At 35.5% G+C, this 22,056-nt stretch overlaps 1 protein-coding gene across 2 annotated transcripts in view; it reads left to right on the top strand.

Moving 5' to 3' along the window:
• LOC127874845 (uncharacterized) overlaps window positions 1–22,056 on the top strand; it is a 137,224-nt gene that overhangs the window by 2,499 nt on the left and 112,669 nt on the right. For both annotated transcript variants that reach the window (XM_052419497.1, XM_052419496.1), the window contains exon 2: window positions 9,743–10,607. The gene's annotated coding sequence lies outside the window, so the exon portion shown is untranslated. The remainder of the gene's footprint in view (window positions 1–9,742; window positions 10,608–22,056) is intronic.

Genomic DNA, 22,056 nt, shown 5'->3' on the forward strand with positions numbered 1-22,056 from the left:
CAAATGTTCAAAACATGACAACCTTGTAACTTGTTAAGGTACCATCCGACAGACCACATTAATGACTCAATCCTGATGAAGCATTGCCCAAATATTTATGTAAACGATATAGAGGCTAAAAACTAGGTTACCAGGCCACATTTATGACTCATTCTTAATGAAACTTGGTTAGAATATTTATCTTTACTCAATCCAGGCCAAATTCATTTCGGAATCATGTGCAACCAAAAACTAAGCCACATGGTAAAATGTTTGAAAAAGCTTTTCTCTGCACTAGAGGCCACATTTAACATTCAATCTTGATGAATATTGGTTAGAATTTTTATCTTGAACTTTTCTAGGTCAAGTTAAAACCTGGGTCATATGCTTTCAAAAACAAGGTCAGCAGGTCAATTTTTGAAAACCTCGTTCCCGCTCTGGAGGCCACAATATCTAACTAAGTTGAAATCTGGGTCACATGCAATCAAAGACTGGGTAATCTTGTCAAATCTTACAAAATCTTGACACAGCACTCTAGAAAAAAAACATTTATGACTCGCTCTTTATGAAATGTTGACGGAAAGTTTATCTTTATGTGTATAGGCGGAATTTAATCTGGGTAATGGGCATCCAAAAACTAGGTCACCAGGTCAAACTTATCGCTGTTGAGGCCAAATTTACCATTCAATCTTGAAAAAAACTTGGTCAGAATGTTTATCTTCTAAATATCTATGCTGTATTTTAATCCGGGTGAAGTGAAAAAATTTTTAGGTCGCCGGGTAAAAATTTGAGAAAATTCTTGTTACCACTTTAGAGGCCACATTTACGACTCAATCTGGATGAAACGTGGCCTGAATGCTGATCTTTACAATATCTAGAAAGAGGTCAAATCTGGGTCATGCTAGTCAAAAAAATAGGTAACCAAGTCCAACCTTACTAAAAGCTTGTTAACCGTGATTGAGGCAATATTTGAGACTCTATCTTGATGAAGCATAAACGCTCATGCACACTGAGCATATCATTCAAAGAACCGCATAATTTTCAGAAATGTTTTTGTTGCTATGCATAAAGAAGGGTAGGGAAAAAAGAACAAAATGTAAAAACATTTATTATTCGTATCAATAACTTACTTACAACAATGTGCAGGCTTTATTACAAATAATGACATCTGTCACTAAAGTTTATGAAACACTACATCCAAGAATGGCAACGAACTTTGACAAACATAATATATCCTTGAATTGTCGGACATTTTATTAGATTTTAATGATATAAGGTGCATTTCACTAACTTAGCGTATATTTACGCAACTTTAGGTTTACGCACATAATTTACGCAGAACGTAAATTAATGCGTACGCCGTTTCACTAAAATGTGCGCAAAATTTATGCTGTGTGTGAGTGTTGTTTAGCCTGTCATGTGCGCGCGGACGCGTAAGAAAGTAATCGTCTGCAACAGTATCTACTGTAAAGCGTGATTATACGATATTTTACATGTGTTAAATTGTAATATATTGATAAAATATGTTACAATAACACAAAATAGGCAAAAAAAAATTACATTGAAAACGAATTTCATAACATGCAGCAAAGACAAATAAGCGCCCCGATCCGATTCTGACGAATGTTTTTCGTACATATTTTCCTACAATAAGATCTCAATATTTATTTATCCGAATATTTTTTTCTGGTGGAATTCAATTTAAAACTAGCTGCATATCCACATTTAAGCAATAAAATAAGCGATATAAAAAGGCATTCTAAAAAATCTCTCGTTTACTTGAATAAATTACCTCCCTTAACATAACGGAATATCAAAAATACATATATAGACAAAACCTGTACCTTGCAAAGCGTGATACTAAACCGCGTGCCCGTGCCACTTGTTCTCCAATGACGTACTAAATAAAACTCAAACTATCTACACACATGTCGACTAACTACAACCCCGGTTAATAGGTAATCAGGATAAATATACATGTAGGAAATTAGGGACAAAACAGTCAAAGACTAATATAACCTGTATCTTGTCTAATTATAACCCAAAAAGGTCCAGCTAAATGACTCCGTGAAGGGGCGTGGGACCTGTAAATAAAATCTGAACAACACACACATTAAAGCCCAGAACAACACTATCAAATGTCTAGAATAGATATTTGTGAGAATTACGATATCACTCTGTGATCAAAAGGCTACAGTATAGCCCTCACATAATTGAAACCAGACATCTACATATAAGCTGGAGTAGATTCAATTTACAATTAAACATGATGAATAGCAATGTGTGGTTCATATACTGAATACCACTACCAAATATCTGGAATAGATTTTTGTGAGAATTACGATATCACATTGTTATCATCAGGCTACAGTATAGCCCTCACAAAATCGAAACCAGATATATACATATTAGCTGAAATAAATTCAAATGAGAATTAAGAATCTCAGTACAACATCAACAACACACAATGCTCAAACGACAGAAGGGTACGCTTTCTCCTAATACGCAGGTTACTCAGCCTCTTTACAACGGGCGGTTACGCCAATTTTTCTGATTTACGCGAAGTACATATCTGGCGTAAATTTACGACATAATTTACGCACTGCTTTAATTTACGCTGTTTAGTGAAACGCGTTTTTGAGAACAAGATTTGCGTACACAAATAATTACGGTAATTATTTGCGTACGCAGCTTAGTGAAACGCACTCATAGTCCATAAAATAATAAATTCAAAGCAGCTCAGATTGAGGCTATTCTTTAACCCTTTGCATGCTGGGAAATTAGTCGTCTGCTAAAATGTTGTCTGCTGAATTTCTAAAATTAGCATTTTCTTCGATTTTTTTCTAAGAATACTATCAGAATAGCAAACAGTTTGGATCCTGATGAGACGCCACTTTCTGTGGCGTCTCATCTGGATCCAAACTGTTTGCAAACGCCTTTAAAATTTGGTTCCAGCACTGAAAGGGTTAAGACCGTTCTGAGACAACTTCTGAGACATCTATAGCAGAAAACATCAACACTTCTGTTTACTACCTAGCCACTCTACTTTAACTAACTAGTATGTTGAAAGTTACAAACATCTATAGCAGAAAACATCAACACCTCTGTTTACTACCTAGCCACTCTACTTTAACTAACTAGTATGTTGAAAGTTACAAATTATATGAGCCTTGCTTTGTGAAAAGGGGATCTTATGCATGTGCATAAAGTGTCATCTCATCCCAGATTAGCCTGTGCAGTCAGCACATGCTTATCAAGGAAAGACACTTTCCGCTTTTATTATATTTTTCTTTCAAAGAAAGTATCTTCTCAGCAAAAATCCAGTTGTGGAGGAAAGTGTTGTCCCTGATAAGCCTGTGTGGACTGCACAGGCTAATCTGGGATGACAATTTATGCATAGGCATTAAACCCCCTTTTTGCAGAGCAAGGATCATATTAAGACATTGTCTTACAGCCTGTCACTCCGAGATTATGCAATATAATGCTACACAGTATGCATAACGCATTAACTTTCAGCCTTAAAGTGTTCTATCTTCTATGAAAAGAAGTGTCTTTCTTGAGTCAAAGTCAAAGTGTCATTGAAACAAAACACAATTATTGATTTTCCATAATCATGATCTAAAGGTTCATAGTAACCAAGGTTCATGTCTTAAGAGCGGTTGCTAAGTTAACCAATATTACAGTTTGTACAGTCAGCATTTTTTAAAGTCTTAGAACGAGTCATTAATCATCTCAGAAACCTCAGCACAATTGAAACGTACCAAGTAATAAAAAACTTTGGCTTTGCGGGAATAATTAAAACCATACTTTTCATAAATCTAGTTATTTAAACTAAATTATAACACCAATCATTATAGTTAAGAAAAGGTAATGTTTGAAGTACCATCACATTTTGAGTGTTATTAACTGAATATGATAAACCATGTTTCCAAAGTAAACGTCATTTTTCTTAGCGTTCCGATATTAGTAATGTGAACCACTGCACCATGACGTGGTGAGGAACGCCTTCTTCCTGAAATACTCTATCCTGCAGTGCCTCCCAGATATCATTGCATTGATTACTTGTTATGACTTTCCCAAGGGAATAATCCATCCATTGCGTACCAGCCGTAAAAGCTCGCTGTGCTTTGGCACTCTTATCAGGAAAAGAGCAAAACTCATCCAAATACTTAGGCGAATTCAGATTGTGATGCAAACCACCATAAATGTATCAACTTGATATTTCTTTTCTTTATTCAAAATCTTACCCACCAAATTAAATGTGTCTTGTTCTGTGAAAGCTGGTCATAATGCATGTGCGTAAAGCGTCGTCCCAGATTAGCCTGTGCAGTCTACACAGGCTAATCAGGGACGACACTTTCCACCTAAACTTGATTTTCGGTAAGGAGGGACTTCCTAGAAACTAAAAATACCATTAAAGCGGAAAGTGTTGACACTTTTCGCACATGAATTAAGCCCAGTTTTCTCAGAACAAGACGCATATGGGGTTAAAGTACTCCAATTCATTAAAAATTTGTTAATTGCATCATTACATGATGCCTCAAACTATGAAACAAGCTGGTCTTATTGTTTTTTCAATGCTGATGCAAACAAATCAACATCAGGTTGGAAGAAATATCTCTCCATTATGCAGAATCTGTGAATGCATGTGCATACAGAGCTCCAGATAAGGATTTGTGAAATTAGTAATGGTACTGCCACTGACAGAAAGAAAAGGAGTAACGCTGAAAATCGATTAGTACCTGTACTACCATATCCAAAAATACAGGTAGTACTGTACTACCCGTGTTCTTGGATATTGAAGGGTGTATAACTGACTTAACAGAAACATTTGCAGCAATTATAATAAATATATTTAGCTTCTTAAACTTTTACTTGATTAGGTTTTCCATTCTGAATTATGATGCAAATACAACTTCACATTTAAACTCATGACTAACCCTGTTTCTTCATTTTTCAAATCTTGACAAGAAAACACAAGCCAATTAGTAAGCTAAGTAAATGAACACTTATGTCACTGTCTCATCCGTTTCCCATCGTGTTTTCTAACGTTTTTAGCCACCGATGCAATCAAATTGTTTAATATCGGGGTGATACAACTTTCGGTAATTTAAATTACCGAAAAGCGCTGTTAGGGTCGAGACCAACAAATCACGCCGCGCTGACGTATTGGTACGCCCAGATGTTTTTTGTAAAAATGCGTAAAATGGATATTAAAGTCGTAATTGTACGTCCAGTTTATAAAATTAAATGCGTAAACCTTCATGAAAAAGGCGTATTTACGGCTGTTCGGCACTTATCTGGAGCTCTGTGCATAAATTGTCATCCCAGATTAGCCTGTGAAGTCCACACAATCATGCTAAGCGGGACGACACATTTGGCTTTTATGGCATTATCCATATGAAGAAGGTTTCTTCTTGGCAAAAAATCCAGTTTAGCTGGAAGTGTCATCAGCCTGTGTGGAATGCAAAGCTTAATTTGTGACAACACTTTACGCACATGCATTAAACCCCTTTTCGCAGAGAGCTTCTAAATATAAAAAATGTTAAAATTTATATCTTCCACTGGCTTCATCAAAAAGTTTTAATCAGATCTTCATGAAACTGTTTGTAGGCACATAATCAAGGCAAAGTTTTAAAACTACATGTAGCCAGATGGCATGAATCATTTCTGAATTATGGTCATTGAATTGATAACAATTGGCAAATATTGCCCTTGTTTGCCCCTTTACTCAACTAGATTAAATCGTACTATCATCATACTGGGTCAAAATATTTGTAAGTTAAAAATTCTTTGCTGAGTTTGATAACCAACTAGATTGCCTGAAGCACTTCTGACTTAATATGGCCTTTGAATAATCTTAATTTTGTCTGCTTTCTATCTCAAATAGTTTTTATCTTATGATAATCAAACTTGATCAGTGTAATCTGACCTTCAAACATGCAGACTTTTTAAAAAGCACTCTTGTTAACTCGTTCATCCATAATTATAGTGTTGTTGCCCTTTGATTTGAAGCTATAATAGCTATGCACTCTACAATGTGGGCGATTCCAGGCTGTTAGTGGCAGTTATAGTGATCAATAATGTCTAGATATTTTTTCAGATTTACAGGTGGTTTCACATTTATATATTTATTTGTCTAATTTGCTCTGTGAATTCACAGAATGTCTAAGACTGGATATGTTGATCAATATTTCTTTGTATTTAACAATAAAATAAGTGAAGATTCACTGTTGCAGCATTGTTTGAACATCATTAGCTAGGCTTCAATTATTGGTAAATATTAATCCAAGGTACAACATCTATCTATTACTAATACTACTTAATTTTTATGCTCCCCCAAATTTTTTTGGGGGGGAGCATATAGTCGCGGCTTCGTCTGTCCGTGTGTGTGTCCGTCCGTCAGTGCACAATTTTTGTCCGGGCTATTTCTCAGCAATTAATGACCGGAATTCAATTAAACTTTATGGGAAGCTTCACTACCAAGAGGAGATGGGCATATTATCAGCTGGTTCTGGTCGGATGATTTTTCACAGAGTTATGGCCCTTTGAAATTTTCCATTAACTGTACATATAGTGCAATTCTTGCCCCCCAACTACTAGACGTTTCCCTTTTATCTGGATATATAGTGCAATATTGTGACAAAAAAAAACTTTGGGGAGCATCACCCGTCTCAGACGGTTTCTTGTTATTGTCTTTTTTACTTTACTATTATTCTTCAAGTAAAAATTAAAAATTAACATGTTTTTTATGAATATCGAAAAAGAGCGCAATTAATCATTATACATATTGCTTTTTTCCACCTTAAAATTAAAGTCCAAGAAACTTTCAATATCAACATTCTGGCTAGCAGTGTAAACTCAAAAACTACATATAATTCACATGATATACAAAGAAAAAAAGAGTTTTCCTTTTTTGTTGAACCATAACCCCCTTTTTGCATGGGACCTTTTTGCTACATTGTATATTGAAAAGTCCATGCGCTGTCGGGGTTACTGAGTATACTGCAAAGCCACAATTTTATTGTAAATCTCTGTTTTGTTAGTTTTTTTATATTGCTCTTAAGAATTGGTCTTTTGCTGAAGTAGCAAGAATACACCTTTATTTCATTGTAATTACCCTACAGGTTTAACTGTATGGGAATCTAGTTTTTATCCTTGCCCAGTTCAGTCTTTCTGTCTCTCTGTTTGTCTGTCTTTTTAGCATTGTGTAGCAATTTGTATGTAACACATAGCATTATAATTTGGCCCTCCCCTTGGGTCATTACTCACCACACAGAGGGAGTCTATTTATTTATGTAATCTTATGCAGAAAAATAAGGGAAAAATATATATTGCTTGGTTGCTTGGAAATCACTAAAAACCATAAGGCCTAAAGTTTTAATATTTGGTATGTTTTGGGCCGTCTATAAAGTCTGTCACGCTTTTTTTAACCATTTTTTTGACACCCCCCCTCCCCCCCTGTCACAAACTGTCACAAAATCTTGGACCCCCCCCCCCCCCTAAAGTAAGTCACAAACTCACACTTTCGAACATATTTTTTAAATAATTAATACCTATTTCAAATTTTATCTAGAACATAACTCACTATTAAAGGGTATTAAAATTGCACTTAAAAGAACATTCACATTATTAAAATGACATTAATATAAGAATAGTTAATTGTCAACAGTTGTCACAGTTTTCCATTGAATAACATGTTTAATTCAAAAATGTTCACTGTGGACATCATCCATCCATGGTGAAGTGAAGTGTTCATCCATTGTTACGACTAGATTTGTGCTATTGATACATAGCAATTAGAAGAAAACATAATTCCCAATTGGAAGATTTCACGACGCAAATGTTCCCAATTTCATGGTTTTTCGGCTAATTTTCCCCAATTGGTATGTTACAAGTACTCTTCCTTGAAGGTGCCTATTACAAATTCGAACAACACATTCAGGAGATACGCAATTCATCTTATTTTGACATAAAACTAAATCAAATGTTTCACAAATTTTTTGAAAATTATTTTTAAATTCTACTAAAGAAATATTGTTTTTAAAATAAATGTGTGACATCACACATGGCCTGACCCATCCCCTCCCCCATGTCACAAACTGTCACACTTTCTTACACCCCCTCCTCCCACCTGGAGCGTGACATACTTTATGGACGGCCCCCTTTATTGTATAATAGTTCTCTACAAACTTTCTTTAAAAAAAAATCCCCTGAAGTCAAAACTTCCCTTCTGTGACAAGGTCTTGTTTTTTCCGCGGAGCAGCTTTTTTTTGTTCAAAATTTTAGAATGATAAATGCCAAAAGGATGAGATAAATAAAATTAAAGGTGATGGTTTATGTCAAACACAGTTTTTATTTTCTGGGCAGGAAAACCAGTACCACTTGCCAAGTCTCATGGATTATGTGTTTTAAATAAAGGATTTATGAAACACATACATGTAGCTTCACAAAATCAACTGCCCTGTATAAAACTAACCTTATAATTTCTTAATGTATAGTACTCTTGATTGTGAGATTCACCAATGTGATACAAGTGTTTTCTTCAGTAGAGATAATTTTTTCTCTCTCTTTCATGCTGATCATTTTTTCTTACTTTTAATAGTGATAATTTTTCTCTCTGTTTATATTAAAGTGATAATTTTTCCCTTTCTTTAATAGTGATCTTTTTTATGCTTTAGTAATGCTAATTTTTCCCTTTCTTTAATAGTGATCTATTTTATGCTTTAGAAATGCTAATTTTTTCCTTTCTTTAATAGTGATCTTTTTTATGCTTTAGTAATGCTAATTTTTCCCTTTCTTTAATAGTGATCTATTTTATGCTTTAGTAATGCTAATTTTTCCCTTTCTTTAATAGTGATCTTTTTTATGCTTTAGTAATGCTAATTTTTCCCTTTCTTTAATAGTGATCTATTTTATGCTTTAGTAATGCTAATTTTTCCCTTTCTTTAATAGTGATCTATTTTATGCTTTAGTAATGCTATTTTTTCCCTTTCTTTAATAGTGATCTATTTTATGCTTAAGTAATGCTAATTTTTCCCTTTCTTTAATAGTGAACAATTTTATGTTTTAGTAATGCTAATTTTTCCCTTTATTTAATAGTGATCTATTTTATGCTTTAGTTATGCTAATTTTTCCCTTTCTTTAATAGTGATCTATTTTATGCTTTAGTAATGCTAATTTGTCCCTTTCTTTAGTAGTGATATTTTTTATGCTTAAGTAATGCTAATTTTTCCCTAACTTTAAAAGTCATCATTTGCTCATCATTTTTCTCTCACTTATAGTAATCCTTGTTCTCTCATTTTTATAGTAATCCTTGTTCTCTCATTTTAATAGTAATCATTTTTCTCTCACTGATATAATGATCTTTTTTTTCACATAAATAGCGATAATTTTTTCTCACTGATATAAGGATAATTTTTCTTTCACTGATTTAAGGATCATTTTTTGTTCACTTTAATAATGATGATTTTGTCTCATTTTAATAGTAATCATGATTTTTCTCTCACTTTAATAGTTATCATTTTTCTCTCACTTATGTAATGATGATTTTCTCTCATTTTAATAGTTACCATTTTTCTCTCACTTTAATAGTTATCATTTTTCTCTCACTTATGTAATGATGATTTTCTCTCACTTTAATAGTAATCATTTTTTTCTCACTTTAATAGTAATCATTTTTTTCTCACTCATACAATGATCATTTTCTCTCACTTTAATAGTGATCATGTTTCTCTCAAGAATCTTCTTATGTATTTAACAGGCTAGCAAACAAGTCTGGATGGGAAGAAAATGAGAAATGGATCCCTGTGCCAAGTGACAATTTTCCCAGCTGTCAGCCAGTATTATAGATTGGAAACCTGACTAGGCTTTCGTCCATAGTTAATTGAACATGGCTGTATTTTCTGCTATTATGGTCATAAAGGAATAATGTGCTAAACGAAAATGAAATTCGTATGAAGTCGTGTAATGAAGCTTTGTCTGTTATTATCACAGTTGAAGAATAAATGATCTGAAGAGATATGACTCAATAATTTAATGGAAAGGTTTTATGAGATTGGAAAACATCGTTATTAGAGGTGTTTAATTGTGTTTTGCCTCTCATAGCAATAATTAACTTATTGGATTTTACTGTCAATGTGTAGTTATTGTGAAATTTGTGTTTTTCTGAATAGGATGGCATGAAATAATAAGTTTATCCTTCAATACTTTTCATTTGACTTAATGCACGAATTTTGGCATTTAAAAAAAAAATTCAAATATTCCAATGTTGATCTTTAACTTGAAAATTGTAAAATGAGAATAATTAATTTATTTGACTGGTATTGGTCCATGCTTTTTAAATGAAATGAAAACAACCTATTGTTTTCCCATTGTGACCAAAATATGGATAACAAAATGTTGAAAAAGTAAGTGAATAATTTCAATTCAAATCACTGGCTAGCCACTAAACATGTTTTCGACGGTCGGAATGCACAATGTCAGTCACAGGATGACGAGGTTTCACCGTTTTCGGACGCTGTCAACCTCTCTTGGCCCACAGAGCAAGAAGCAGTATCGCAAGGGAATCTTCATCCTTCTCGTTTCCATAGTGATCATGGTGACAGGCATCGTATTCACAGTGCTAGGTAAATACTGGCTTTCTTTTGTATGTTGTCAATTTTGCCTTGATTGGTTAGCACAAACCTGTTTTTCTTCACTGTGGTTGTGATTGAGATTGGTTATTAGCCATTATGCTTATTTGAAAATTAATTTTAACATCAATTTGAGCTGTGTCATGCAAAAATAGTAGATCTCATGCCATAGACGATCATTTTCGCATGATGCCAGTCATTTGTATGAAGTTTAAAAGACCGGTGCCAAGTTTGCTGAGATTCACATTTTGGTAAATACACATGTATGGTATCCTTGTTTTGGTCTGAGCAATAGTTTTGTAAGAATTTGGTCTTTTCTGACACAAATGTCATATTTTGATCAATGTATCTGTGGTGTGCATGAAAGATTATGATTTAAGCACTAGTTATGTATAGTTTCAGTTATACTGAAATTGTCTTGTAATGTGATTATTGTTTAAACCAATATTTGGATATTTTAAAATGTAATGTATTTAATTAAAACCCCTGCCATTCCAGGCATTGTGAAGGGGCATACAAATTTGTTGAAAGCAAGTCGCCCAGCATGAGGGCTTCGTCTGACAAAATCAGGTCGCACTTACTAACTTTGTAGTTGCCCAAAGTTTCACCTTTTCCTAAAATCAAATACAAAGACATTAAATTTTACCAAATAAAATGTGAATAGCTAAATGTTTTTTCATTTTATAGGTAAATAAAGTGTGGCAATTTAAATACATGTATTAGCTCTATGCTTGGTTGACTGGTTACTGTTAAATACAGTAGATCCATGTATTACTTCTGTGCTTGGTTGACTGGTTACTGTTAAATACAGTAGATCCGCTAATCAGCCTCTTGGTTGACTGGTTACTGTTAAATACAGTAGATCCGCTAATCAGCCTCTTGGTTGACTGGTTACTGTTAAATACAGTAGATACATGTATTACCTCTATGCTTGGTTGACTGGTTACTGTTAAATACAGTAGATCAGCTAATCAGCCTCGTTCTGAGAAAACTAGGCTTTATGCATGTGTGTTATATGTCACCCCCGATTAGCCTGTGACAACACTTTCCTGCTAAACTTGATTTTAGTTGATTAGAGACTTTGTTTAAACAAAAGTTCTGTACAAACGGTAATATTTGGCCCTTATTATCCTGCGCAGATCCAGGCTCATTTTACATAGCATCAAGTAAAGACACAGACTAATCGCATTGCTTCCTGACAAAACCCTCATTAAAAAGATGCTCACTAATGGGGGATATTCCAGTTTGCAGATGGGGAAAGTATTTCAGACCTCATTTTTAGCCTAAGCAAAATTTCAGTCCCCAATCCCTGCAGAGGAGTGGTATTTGACATCCCTGATTAAGTGTTATCACTGTCTATGTGCTGTCTGTGTCAGTCCAAAACCACACTGTGTGGCCTTCATGTATCTGACAGTGGAAACATCTCTAGTTTTCAAATTTAAGTTGATAAAGGTTATCTTATTTGAAGTCGCACAGAAGCATTTGAAAAATAAAACGTTAATACTGGGACTAAATGACAAATAAAAGTGTTCATGTTTAATAATTGTTTACAGTGTACTCCCAGACAAACTGTTCAATACATGTATTGGACCTTCCCTCTGTAAAGCTTAAAACCAGTTTGTGATGAAGAAGAAATATCTTTACAAAAAGTTATTCTGCGTATATCCTTACTTTAAAATAAAGGAAGAAAATTGATGCTCTAAGTTATTAAATTAAAATCAATTCACTTAATAGTTGCATTATACCCACCAAATGAAATGTTTGTTATGAAGTGCACATATATTAAACCACATAATAGTGTTGGAAGATACAAATTTAATAGGTGAGATCACATCATATGTGTCCTCACATGGTTTAATATGAATTTATTTCATTGTCATGGAAACATAATTATGGTATGTTGATATTTGATCAAGACGCAGTTTTCTTTTCACACAATCAAATTAAACTGTTGCATCACCGTAATGCCAAAATTGGACTTATGTCATATGCGACCAGCGTAGATCGAGCCAAACCTGCGCACTTGCACAGTCTGGTAAGGGGCTACGCTTTCCGCTGTAAAAAAGCAAGCAAAGTCTCGTGGTACCTCCAGAGAAGCCTATTCAGTGTGCATATCATGAAAAGACTGTGCAGGCTGGGCCGAAGCTTCACCAGCAGCATATTGCTGAGATTCATTTTGGCATGACCCAGGTTTTAACAAATCTGATTGCGCTTTGTAATACCCCCGTCACACTAGGCCACGTTTCCACTACGGCCTAAAAAATATGCTAAGAACGCAGTGCGAACGTGTACAACGTAGAGCGAGGACGCAGCAGATATGGCTTTGTGCATGATACTGTCTTCATGGACGTGAATGATGTGGGTGAATTTTGAACATGTTTAAAACTCACGAGGCGAGGACATGGTCATATCAGGAAGTAGTTAGAACTTGGTAAGGTCGTAGTAATGACGTAGCTAAAACCTAGTAAGAACCTAATTGACGCAATACACGCTTAGTGCAGACGTGGACGAGTGTGTGCTGTTCGCATCACGTCTCTAGATTGTCACTATGTTCTTGCTATGTCCATCGGGTTCTCACTACGACCCTTCAACGCTAGTGTTGCGACAATGATATGTCCCTACTACGTTTCAAAAGACTGCATTAAGTTCTTAGTACGTTCTACCGGTGCTTATGACGTCTAAGGTACGTTTGCAGCAGGCTCTAGCCACAACCATGTCACGTTCTGTTGGTCGAGTATAAAAATGGGATTCATTTTCCTTTCACTTCCATTTCAATATCGAATGGACAACCAAGAACTTCTCCAGCATGTTGCTGTATTGGCTGGACAACAGGCTCTTCTCGAATGGACATGTCGCACTATTGCTTGTGAGAAGGAGAAGGCGGAGAAGAAATAGAACACAGTCCAGGTCTTGCTGGGTGCGGCCTTGAATGTCAGCAGAAAGAAGGCTGCAATTCGGCCATTATGGCTGACTTATGGCAGAATTAAGAAAGGAAGATCAGCAGTCATTCTTCAATTTTCTTAGAATGCCTCCTGAAATGTTAAATGAGCTTCTCAACCGAGTTGGTCCAAGATGTCAGAAGCCAGACACCCCCTTCAGGAAAGCGATCCAGGTCTGGAACTTGCGATTATGTTACGACACTTGGCATCTGGCGACAAGTACCTGTCCTTGCAGTACGCCTTTAGAGCTGTTAGGAACACAATATCTTTTTTTATTCCTGAAGTGTGCCGGGCAATCGTTGACGAATATAAAGACAAAGTCATACCATGCCCAACATCACAAGTCGAATTTCGCACTATTGCGGAAGAGTTTTAGACAAAGTGGAATGTGCCACACGCCTGCGGAGCAACTGATGGCAAACATGTGGCTATGAGATACCCAAATAACACTGGATCATTGTTTCACAATTACAAAGGCTACTTTTGGCTCTTGTGGTTCTTCTGGCTTTGGTGGACGCCGATTATAAGTTTGTGTGGACAGATATTGGTGGATACTGGTCCATGTCTGACGCTCAGATATACAACGAGTCCGAATTGAAGGCAATATCTAAGCCTGCAGGTATATTGTAGGTCACTTTGCATCCAAAACCGCGGTCACCAGATACATTCTTAACAAGAAATATCTTAAAAAAGATATTAAGAGTTTATCCTGACTTTGTAATAAAGGTATAAATTGATGTTTGATAAGTTATCAAATTAAAAAGAAAGGTCTAATTATTGTTGTGTTCTTCTTTTTTCACTGATAGTCGCATATTAACCCCATGAAATGTTTGTTATGCAATACATGTACAGTCCAACCTGCCCGAGCGACCGCCTGTTAATAGCGACCAACAGTCAATAACGACCACACCGATTTCCTCCCGAACGATTTCACTATATATTGAACCTGCGAATAAAGCCCACCTGTGAACAAAGACCAACGACCACCTTTTTACATTCCCAAATCTCCATTTTGATAGCTTACAACGACCACTGCAATCATAAAAATCAACAATTTCGCAACTTTCAAGAAACAAAATGGTCGCCATGACGCTGCGTAGTCACGTGATACACATCTCACCAGTGGACTCGTCGGTTGCTATGGAGATATTGGCAAGTGACAGTTTATTGCACTCGATAGCAGTTGTTTGTTTATTTTACATGCATTGCTAATTGGTAGTCGCTTGCTTCTTTTATGCATTTGACAGTTTTTCAAAAGTGTAAAAAGTTGCCTTTGTATTTAAGTGACTCGCGATTAATGTACTAATTGCCGAAAAAATATCAAAGACAAATTTGGGGCTTTCATTAACTCATTAAGGAAATTAACGGTTTCATATCATTTACGATGCCTATTAAAGACAAACATTTTGATTGTCATTCTCTTCTTAAATTTCTCCGTAATAAGACGTTCCTAGATTATAGAAAAGTAAATTGTCAGTTCAAGTTAACCATCATGGCTTCTTAGCGTAAGTTCTTGACGTTGGAAGAACGCGTTAAGGTCATTAAAGTTTGTTAGGTTAAGGACATAGTTGTAGACGAGTGGCTAGTGATCTTGGTGTAGGAAAAACTCAAGTTCAGAGCATTTCAAAGCGTAAACATGAGATTATGGACGAATTCGAGGAGAACGTAAACTGTGAAAGTAAAAGCCCTAAGCGTGAGTCGGAATTCGCGTCAGTGAATGACTTAGTGCATAAGTGGTTTGTTGACGCAAGTGCAAGGCTCTTGCCTGTGTCTGGACCTATGATCCAGGAGAAAGCCTTGAAGTTTGCGTGTGAGTTAGGATATTTGGACTTTAAGGCTAGAAATGGCTGGCTCGAGTCTTTTGTAAAAAGAAACAGCATTGTATTTAAGATTCAGAGTGGTGAGCGGGGTGAAGTCAAGAGTGAGATTAAATAAATAATAAAAACATATGGGAATAGAAATACAACATGTAATAAATATACAAATGTAAAACAAAAGTGTGTTTTCAATCCTTTATTTCATTATACATGCATAAGTATTCAAACATTTAAACAATAGAGCACATACATAGATAAGGTACCTGTTAAAAAACTACTAGCATATTTTGCAAAGTTTCGATTGACCCTGCGAAAAAAGACCACCTGTGAACAAAGACCACAACGACCAAATCCCTTGAGTGGTCTTTATTGGCAGGTTGGACTGTACATTAAAGTAAAGAATAGTGTTTGTAGATTCAAATTTTACTACTTGACATCAAATCATATGTGTCCAAAAAAACAAATGATTTATTTCTACTCCACTGAGGCCACACTAGTGACTAAATATTGATGAAACTGGTCAGAAGTTTTATTTTTACAATATCAAGGCAATGTTTAAATCTTGGTAAAGTGGGGTCGAAAATGAGATCATTGTGTCTGGTCTCCAGCATGGTGTACTTTTAACTCAGTGCCATCAGTGGGGGTTTGAGGGTCATCATGACCCTCCTGTTTGTTTATTAATAGCAACACAAATAAAATAAAAATGGTAAATTATTTACAGGTTTGTGTACATAATTAATATAAAAGGAAGTTTCCACAGTGTTGAATCAATAACTTCTATTAAGTTAAAAACTTAATAATAGTGAAATCATTCAATGGCTTTAGTTATGCACCCCTTCGAAGAAGTGGGGGTATATTGTTTTGCACATATCGGTCGGTCGGTCCGTCCACCAGATGGTTTCCGGATGATAACTCAATAACGCTAAGGCCTAGGATCATGAAACTTCAAAGGTACATTGATCATGACTGGCAGATTACCCCTATGGATTTTCAGGTCACTAGGTCAAAGGTCAAGGTCACAGTGACTCGAAATAGTAAAATGGTTTCCGGATGATACAGTACAGCCAACGCGGAACAAACATTATCCTCGGCTACGCCACGGCCAGAATATTAGAACGCAGTTGTGTGTTCACAGGGCGTATTGCCAAGGCTATATTAACCTCGCGTACTTTCGCGAGTAAATCCGCTGCGGATCGTGTGAAAAGATATACACCTACATGTACATGTACATTTGTGCAGTGTAGAAACCTAGATTTACACTACTTTCATAGTTATTATTTTCAGGCTTTAATAAGCGATATGGCACATAATGCGCTTTAACAAATTATCGTTGAATTAATTACGCACAATGTTAATGTTTGTTCAATTCTCAAATGAGCTTAATTAAATTTGTAATCCGAAACACGCTTCCGAATGTTAATGCTAATGCGACATTAACAAATTCTAGCGCAAATAAACAGTGCTAAAATATCCTTTGTCTCCATAAAAAACGCGCGAAAATTATGAAGACATGTAGAGTGTTGCATGGAAAGTGTGGGTGTATTTTGTGTTGTATAAAAACATGAACAAAACGTCAGGTAATTTACGCGTGTTCAGTGGAAAAAAAACCGCCCGGATTGGACGTTATTTCATCGCATCTTTAAATAGTAACAAATGCCAAAATGTATTTGATATTTAAGAATAATTGCGAATGTTTGTTGATTATTGATGTAGCTTCAAACTGCCAATTGTCTCAGCTAAAATATAATAGCAAAAACAACAAGCAATTATAAAGCCACCATCTGCTGGAGCCTTGACCACTCGTAGGTGCGAAAACAGCTGCCTGGTCTCCTTGATGTCTCGATATGAAAGGGAAAATAATTGTACATAATTTCGTGACCTTGTTTATGTGTGAAATACATACATGTACACTACGGGCAGGAAACAAGCTTACTTGGCCAGACACTTTAAATATGCTTATATGCTAATACATATGGTAGAAAAAATAAAAATCAAAACAAATATGTTTGTTGATCGTTTAATATAAAGACAATAATCATACGGCGCAATAAACGCACACAAAGTAACTTAAAGAACTTTAGCTGATTCTAAAAATGACAATGGTAAATGATTATTGCAATTTTATTCATACATGCCTGTGATAATCGTGTTTTGTTTTTATAAATTCAATTTTTTTAAATTTGCATTCTTTTAAAATAATAATTATTTCTATCCGGATTACAGCAATTTCTTTAAAAACGGGAATGCAATCACTTAAAACAAAACAACAGCATGCTTTTTTATTAACTATTTTATCTATTTTGAATACGCGCACATTAAATTAATTATGATTTTAAATATTATTATAATTGTTCTTTTAATTTTTTTTGCCTAACTAATCATTTGTTAAAGATTTTGATTTGAAGATGCGCATCGACTAGGCGTCTTGCCGCCGCATACTGACGCGGCTTCAACGGCCGATTGGGCATCGACTCGTTGCGCCTTGCCGCCGCGGATGGCGCGAAATATCTTTGTTTCGCATTGGTTGTACTGTAATTCAAGAATGCTTACGCCTAGGATCATGAAACTTCATAGGAACATTGATCATTACTGGCAGATGACCCCTATTGATTTTCAGGTCACTAGGTCAAAGGTCAAGGTCACAGTGACTCGAAACAGTTAAATGGTTTCCGGATGATAACTCACGAATGCTTACGCCTAGGATCATGAAACTTCATAGGTACATTGATCATGACTGGCAGATGACCCCTATAGATTTTCAGGTCACTAGGTCAAAGGTCAAGGTCACAGTGACTCGAAACAGTAAAATGGTTTCCGGATGATAACTCAAGAATGCTTACGCCTAGGATCATGAAACTTCATAGGAACATTGATCATGACTGGCAGATCATGACCCCTATTGATTTTCAGGTCACTAGGTCAAAGGTCAAGGTCACAGTGACTCGAAATAGTAAAATGGTTTTGGGATGACAACTCAAGAATGCTTACGCCTAGGATCATGAAACTTCATAGGTACATTGATCATGACTGGCAGATGACCCCTATTGATTTTCAGGTCACTAGGTCAAAGGTCAAGGTCACAGTGACAAAAAACTTATTCACACAATGGCTGCCACTACAACAGACAGCCCATGTGGGGGGCATGCATGTTTTAAAAACAGCCCTTGTTGTTTTTATGGCCCCGGTAGGGTGACATATAGCAGTTGAACTGTCCGTCAGTCATGGTAGCTCCTGACTAGACTGTGTGAATGCACAGGCTTGTTTTGAGTTATTGTGGCCACGTATGGCAAAAGACTTATTTGTGTGTGAAGCAGCTCAAATATGAGAGATCGTTAGTAAAGTGTGATTTAGTTGTCCCTTATAAACATCTTATATCCTTACAGAGTCTAGGCTGATTTAAGGTAATGTGCTCTTAAGAGCTAGGGAGGTAACCACTACAAGTTTTTTCTATCTGATCTATTTACAGCCTCAGATTCTAAATGACTACATGTGCTGTCTTAACTGGGTACTATCACTGGGTAAAAACACTATCAATCATGGTACTTTTAAGCTACAGCCATAATTACGTTGAACATAAGTTCTTTTCTCGCTGCTAGCTCAAAAAGATGGTAATGCTCTTACTGAATAAAATAATGGGCATGTAATTCCATTATTTGCATAGACACATCATAAGTACTTACTTGAGGAGGGACATGTTCAAGGATAAAACGTCTTACTCTATTTAATTACCCTCTGGGAATATTTTGCATTAAGCCTTTAGCAGCAGAGATTGTCAAATGGCACGCACTAATTTTATTTGGTGAATATGATTTTGTCTCCTTTGAATGGTTGCTCCTCAGCAGTTCATAATTGTACTCATGCCTGTTGACCAATTAGGAATGGACTGAACCAAGTAATGGTAAAATCTTGTTTCTCATTAGGTTACATTAATTTTGTTCTTACTGGTATTTTATGTTTACTCTCTCTTTGACTCTCTCTTTCTCTCTTGTTTGGAGTTTTTTAAGCTCCCTTGAGCACAAGGTGCTCATGGGGAGCTCTAAGAATACTGAGTTGGCTGTCAGTTTGTGCCTCAGTGCATCGTGTTTTTTTTTAAATTCTCCTCTCAAATGGGTTTGTAGATGTTGATATGGTCTGTTGAAAAAATGCCACCATCTGGTACAATCAGATCATTTGTTCCATCTTTGCCTTGGCCATGTTAGATCTATGGCTGTTCTTTTAGCTCACCTGAGCACTTTCATGTTCATTCAATGTCTTGCATTTGGGGTTGTGTATCAAAAACTTTAGCTAGTTATTGCATGAGGGGCCACATTTTAGCTCAGCTGAGCACAAAATACTCAAGGTGAGCTTTTCTAGTAAGTCAATGTTTGTCGGCATCCAATCACTTCCAGAATGAATTGTTTGTCATCAACCTTAAGCTTGTTAGCACTCTAGAAACCACATTTTCTAAATCTGTGTCGTGTGTAGCCAAAAAGTAGGTAAACAGGTCAAATCTTATTACTCAAAATGTTGATAATCTTTACAATATATAGGCCATGTTTGAATCAAGGTCAGATTTTGTCAAAAATGAGGTCACAAGGTCAACCCTCTGGTGAGCAATTCAGGGCCACCATAGACCTCTTGTTTATCCAATTTTGATTTAACCTGGTCATATTATGCTTATCATGCATCTAACAATGTCTCAAGGATGAAACTTAGAAAAACCTTGCAATGTTTGTAGAAGCTGAATGTATCACTAGTCTCTATTAACTCTTTCAGTGCTGGAACCGAATTTTGAAGGCCTTTGCAAACAGTTTGGATCCAGAACATGGCGTCTCATCAGGATCCAAACTGTTTGCTATTCTGATAGTATTCTTTGAAAAAAATTGAAGAAAATGCTAATTTTAGAAATTCAGCAGACAACATTTATCAGATGACAAATTTCCCAGCATGCAAAGGGTTAAACTTGGTCAGAATGTCTATTTCTACAATATATAGACCAAAAGTGAATCTAGGTTACATTTGACCAAAAACTAGGTTTAATGTTACATAAAACTTGTAATAACATTTGAATTTATGACTCAGTCTCAATGGAATGGGGGCAGAATGTTTGGTTTGATAGTACCTTAATGGAGTTTGAATCTAGGTAAATGTTGCTCCAAAAACAAGATCACTAGGTCTTTTCTTACAACAAAATTGTTACAAAACTCAACAGGACACATTTATGACTCAAGCTTGATGAAACATTGTCAGAAGGGTCATCTTGTCACGGCCATGTATGAATATGGGTCAAGTGTGAGTGTTAATAATGGCCCTCTTGTTTCCAATTTTAGGTCAAAGGTCTCTTCTCCTGTCTTGGAAAACACCATGCAGCTTTTAACATTTTACCCTTTACCACTTAGATACCTATTGTGAAGCATTTGTAGTCCCATAGAAAGTTACATTTTATTAAATACCTTTCTTACTAAATTCAAGTTTTAAAGGCTTCATTTCCAATCCTCAGTTACTGATGAGCAGCAAACAGCATAAAACCTGAACAGACTGTGAGTTACTCCCAGGCTGTTCTGGTTTTATGCTAGTTGCAAAAGCCACTTTTACTTTGCTTCTTATGGGTGATAGGGTTAAACCAAAGGCCTTTTCTGGAGAGATCATGTAAATTGAAGGATACAGATTGATGTTTGCAGAAGTAAAGCTAGTAATTATTGATGTGTCTGTTTCCTTTTAAACATTCTTAAGCAGTTAAGTATGTTGTTCTTTGAATGTGACTGACCAATTTCATGAATGTTAATATAGAACAAAAGACAATGGTGTGAATGAAAATTTCCTTGATTACATCTTTTAGGAATTTTGAAGTGGCTACTCCCCCCCCCCCCCCCCTCCCCCCACTAAGAAAAAAATATTTTTTGCCGTAAAGTGTCTTAAATGGTGTTCACTTGGATACTATTATTTATAGAAGAATTTATATGCTTTTTTTAGTCATCTGTATTTATATAAATAAGCATAATTAATGTATCAAAAAATTGATAACAATTGCACTTTAATTTATTGTTGTTTGTAGAGATACAATATTAGCAAGATGTCAGATTAGATACACCTTGACAAAAAACATTGATTATTACATATGAGTCAAATTGTCACTTTCCTTGCATGGCCAGCAGGTTGTTTATTTTGAATTACAATTTGCACCAGGTACTTCAGATTTGTAAAAACTTGTTTTTGTTCTGTTACTCATACAGTTTTCATTAAATCAAAACCAAACTTTTTGCAAATTTGTTGACACAAATTGGAGGCTAAGTTTGATAACCAGACAAATCCCACCATGCACTTCAAAGTAAATGCTGATCGATTGCTTATACGAAAATGCAAAATTCACTTTTTACTCATACATTTTTCATTAAATCATCACCAAACTTGTTGAAAATGTGTGTTGTCATAAAATGATTGCTCAGTATGATAACTCATGCCAGGCTTTTTACAGTTACTGCTCTTTCAAAAAACAATTGCACAATTTGCCGTTTCAGCTCTCTTAACTCATTTACTTGCACCAAACTTTCTAGCTATTGAGACAGGTTTTTTTTCTTTCCATGACCGAATAATTATTTTATGTTCTGGAAAAACTTGTAGGCTTGACCTACACTGCCTGTATTATGTGTAAGCAACTTTCCTGGAGACCAAACTTGAAATTGCAAAAAAATATTTTAATAAATTTAA

The sequence above is a fragment of the Dreissena polymorpha genome, chromosome 3 (assembly GCF_020536995.1).
Source record: "Dreissena polymorpha isolate Duluth1 chromosome 3, UMN_Dpol_1.0, whole genome shotgun sequence".
Lineage (NCBI taxonomy): Eukaryota > Metazoa > Mollusca > Bivalvia > Myida > Dreissenidae > Dreissena > Dreissena polymorpha.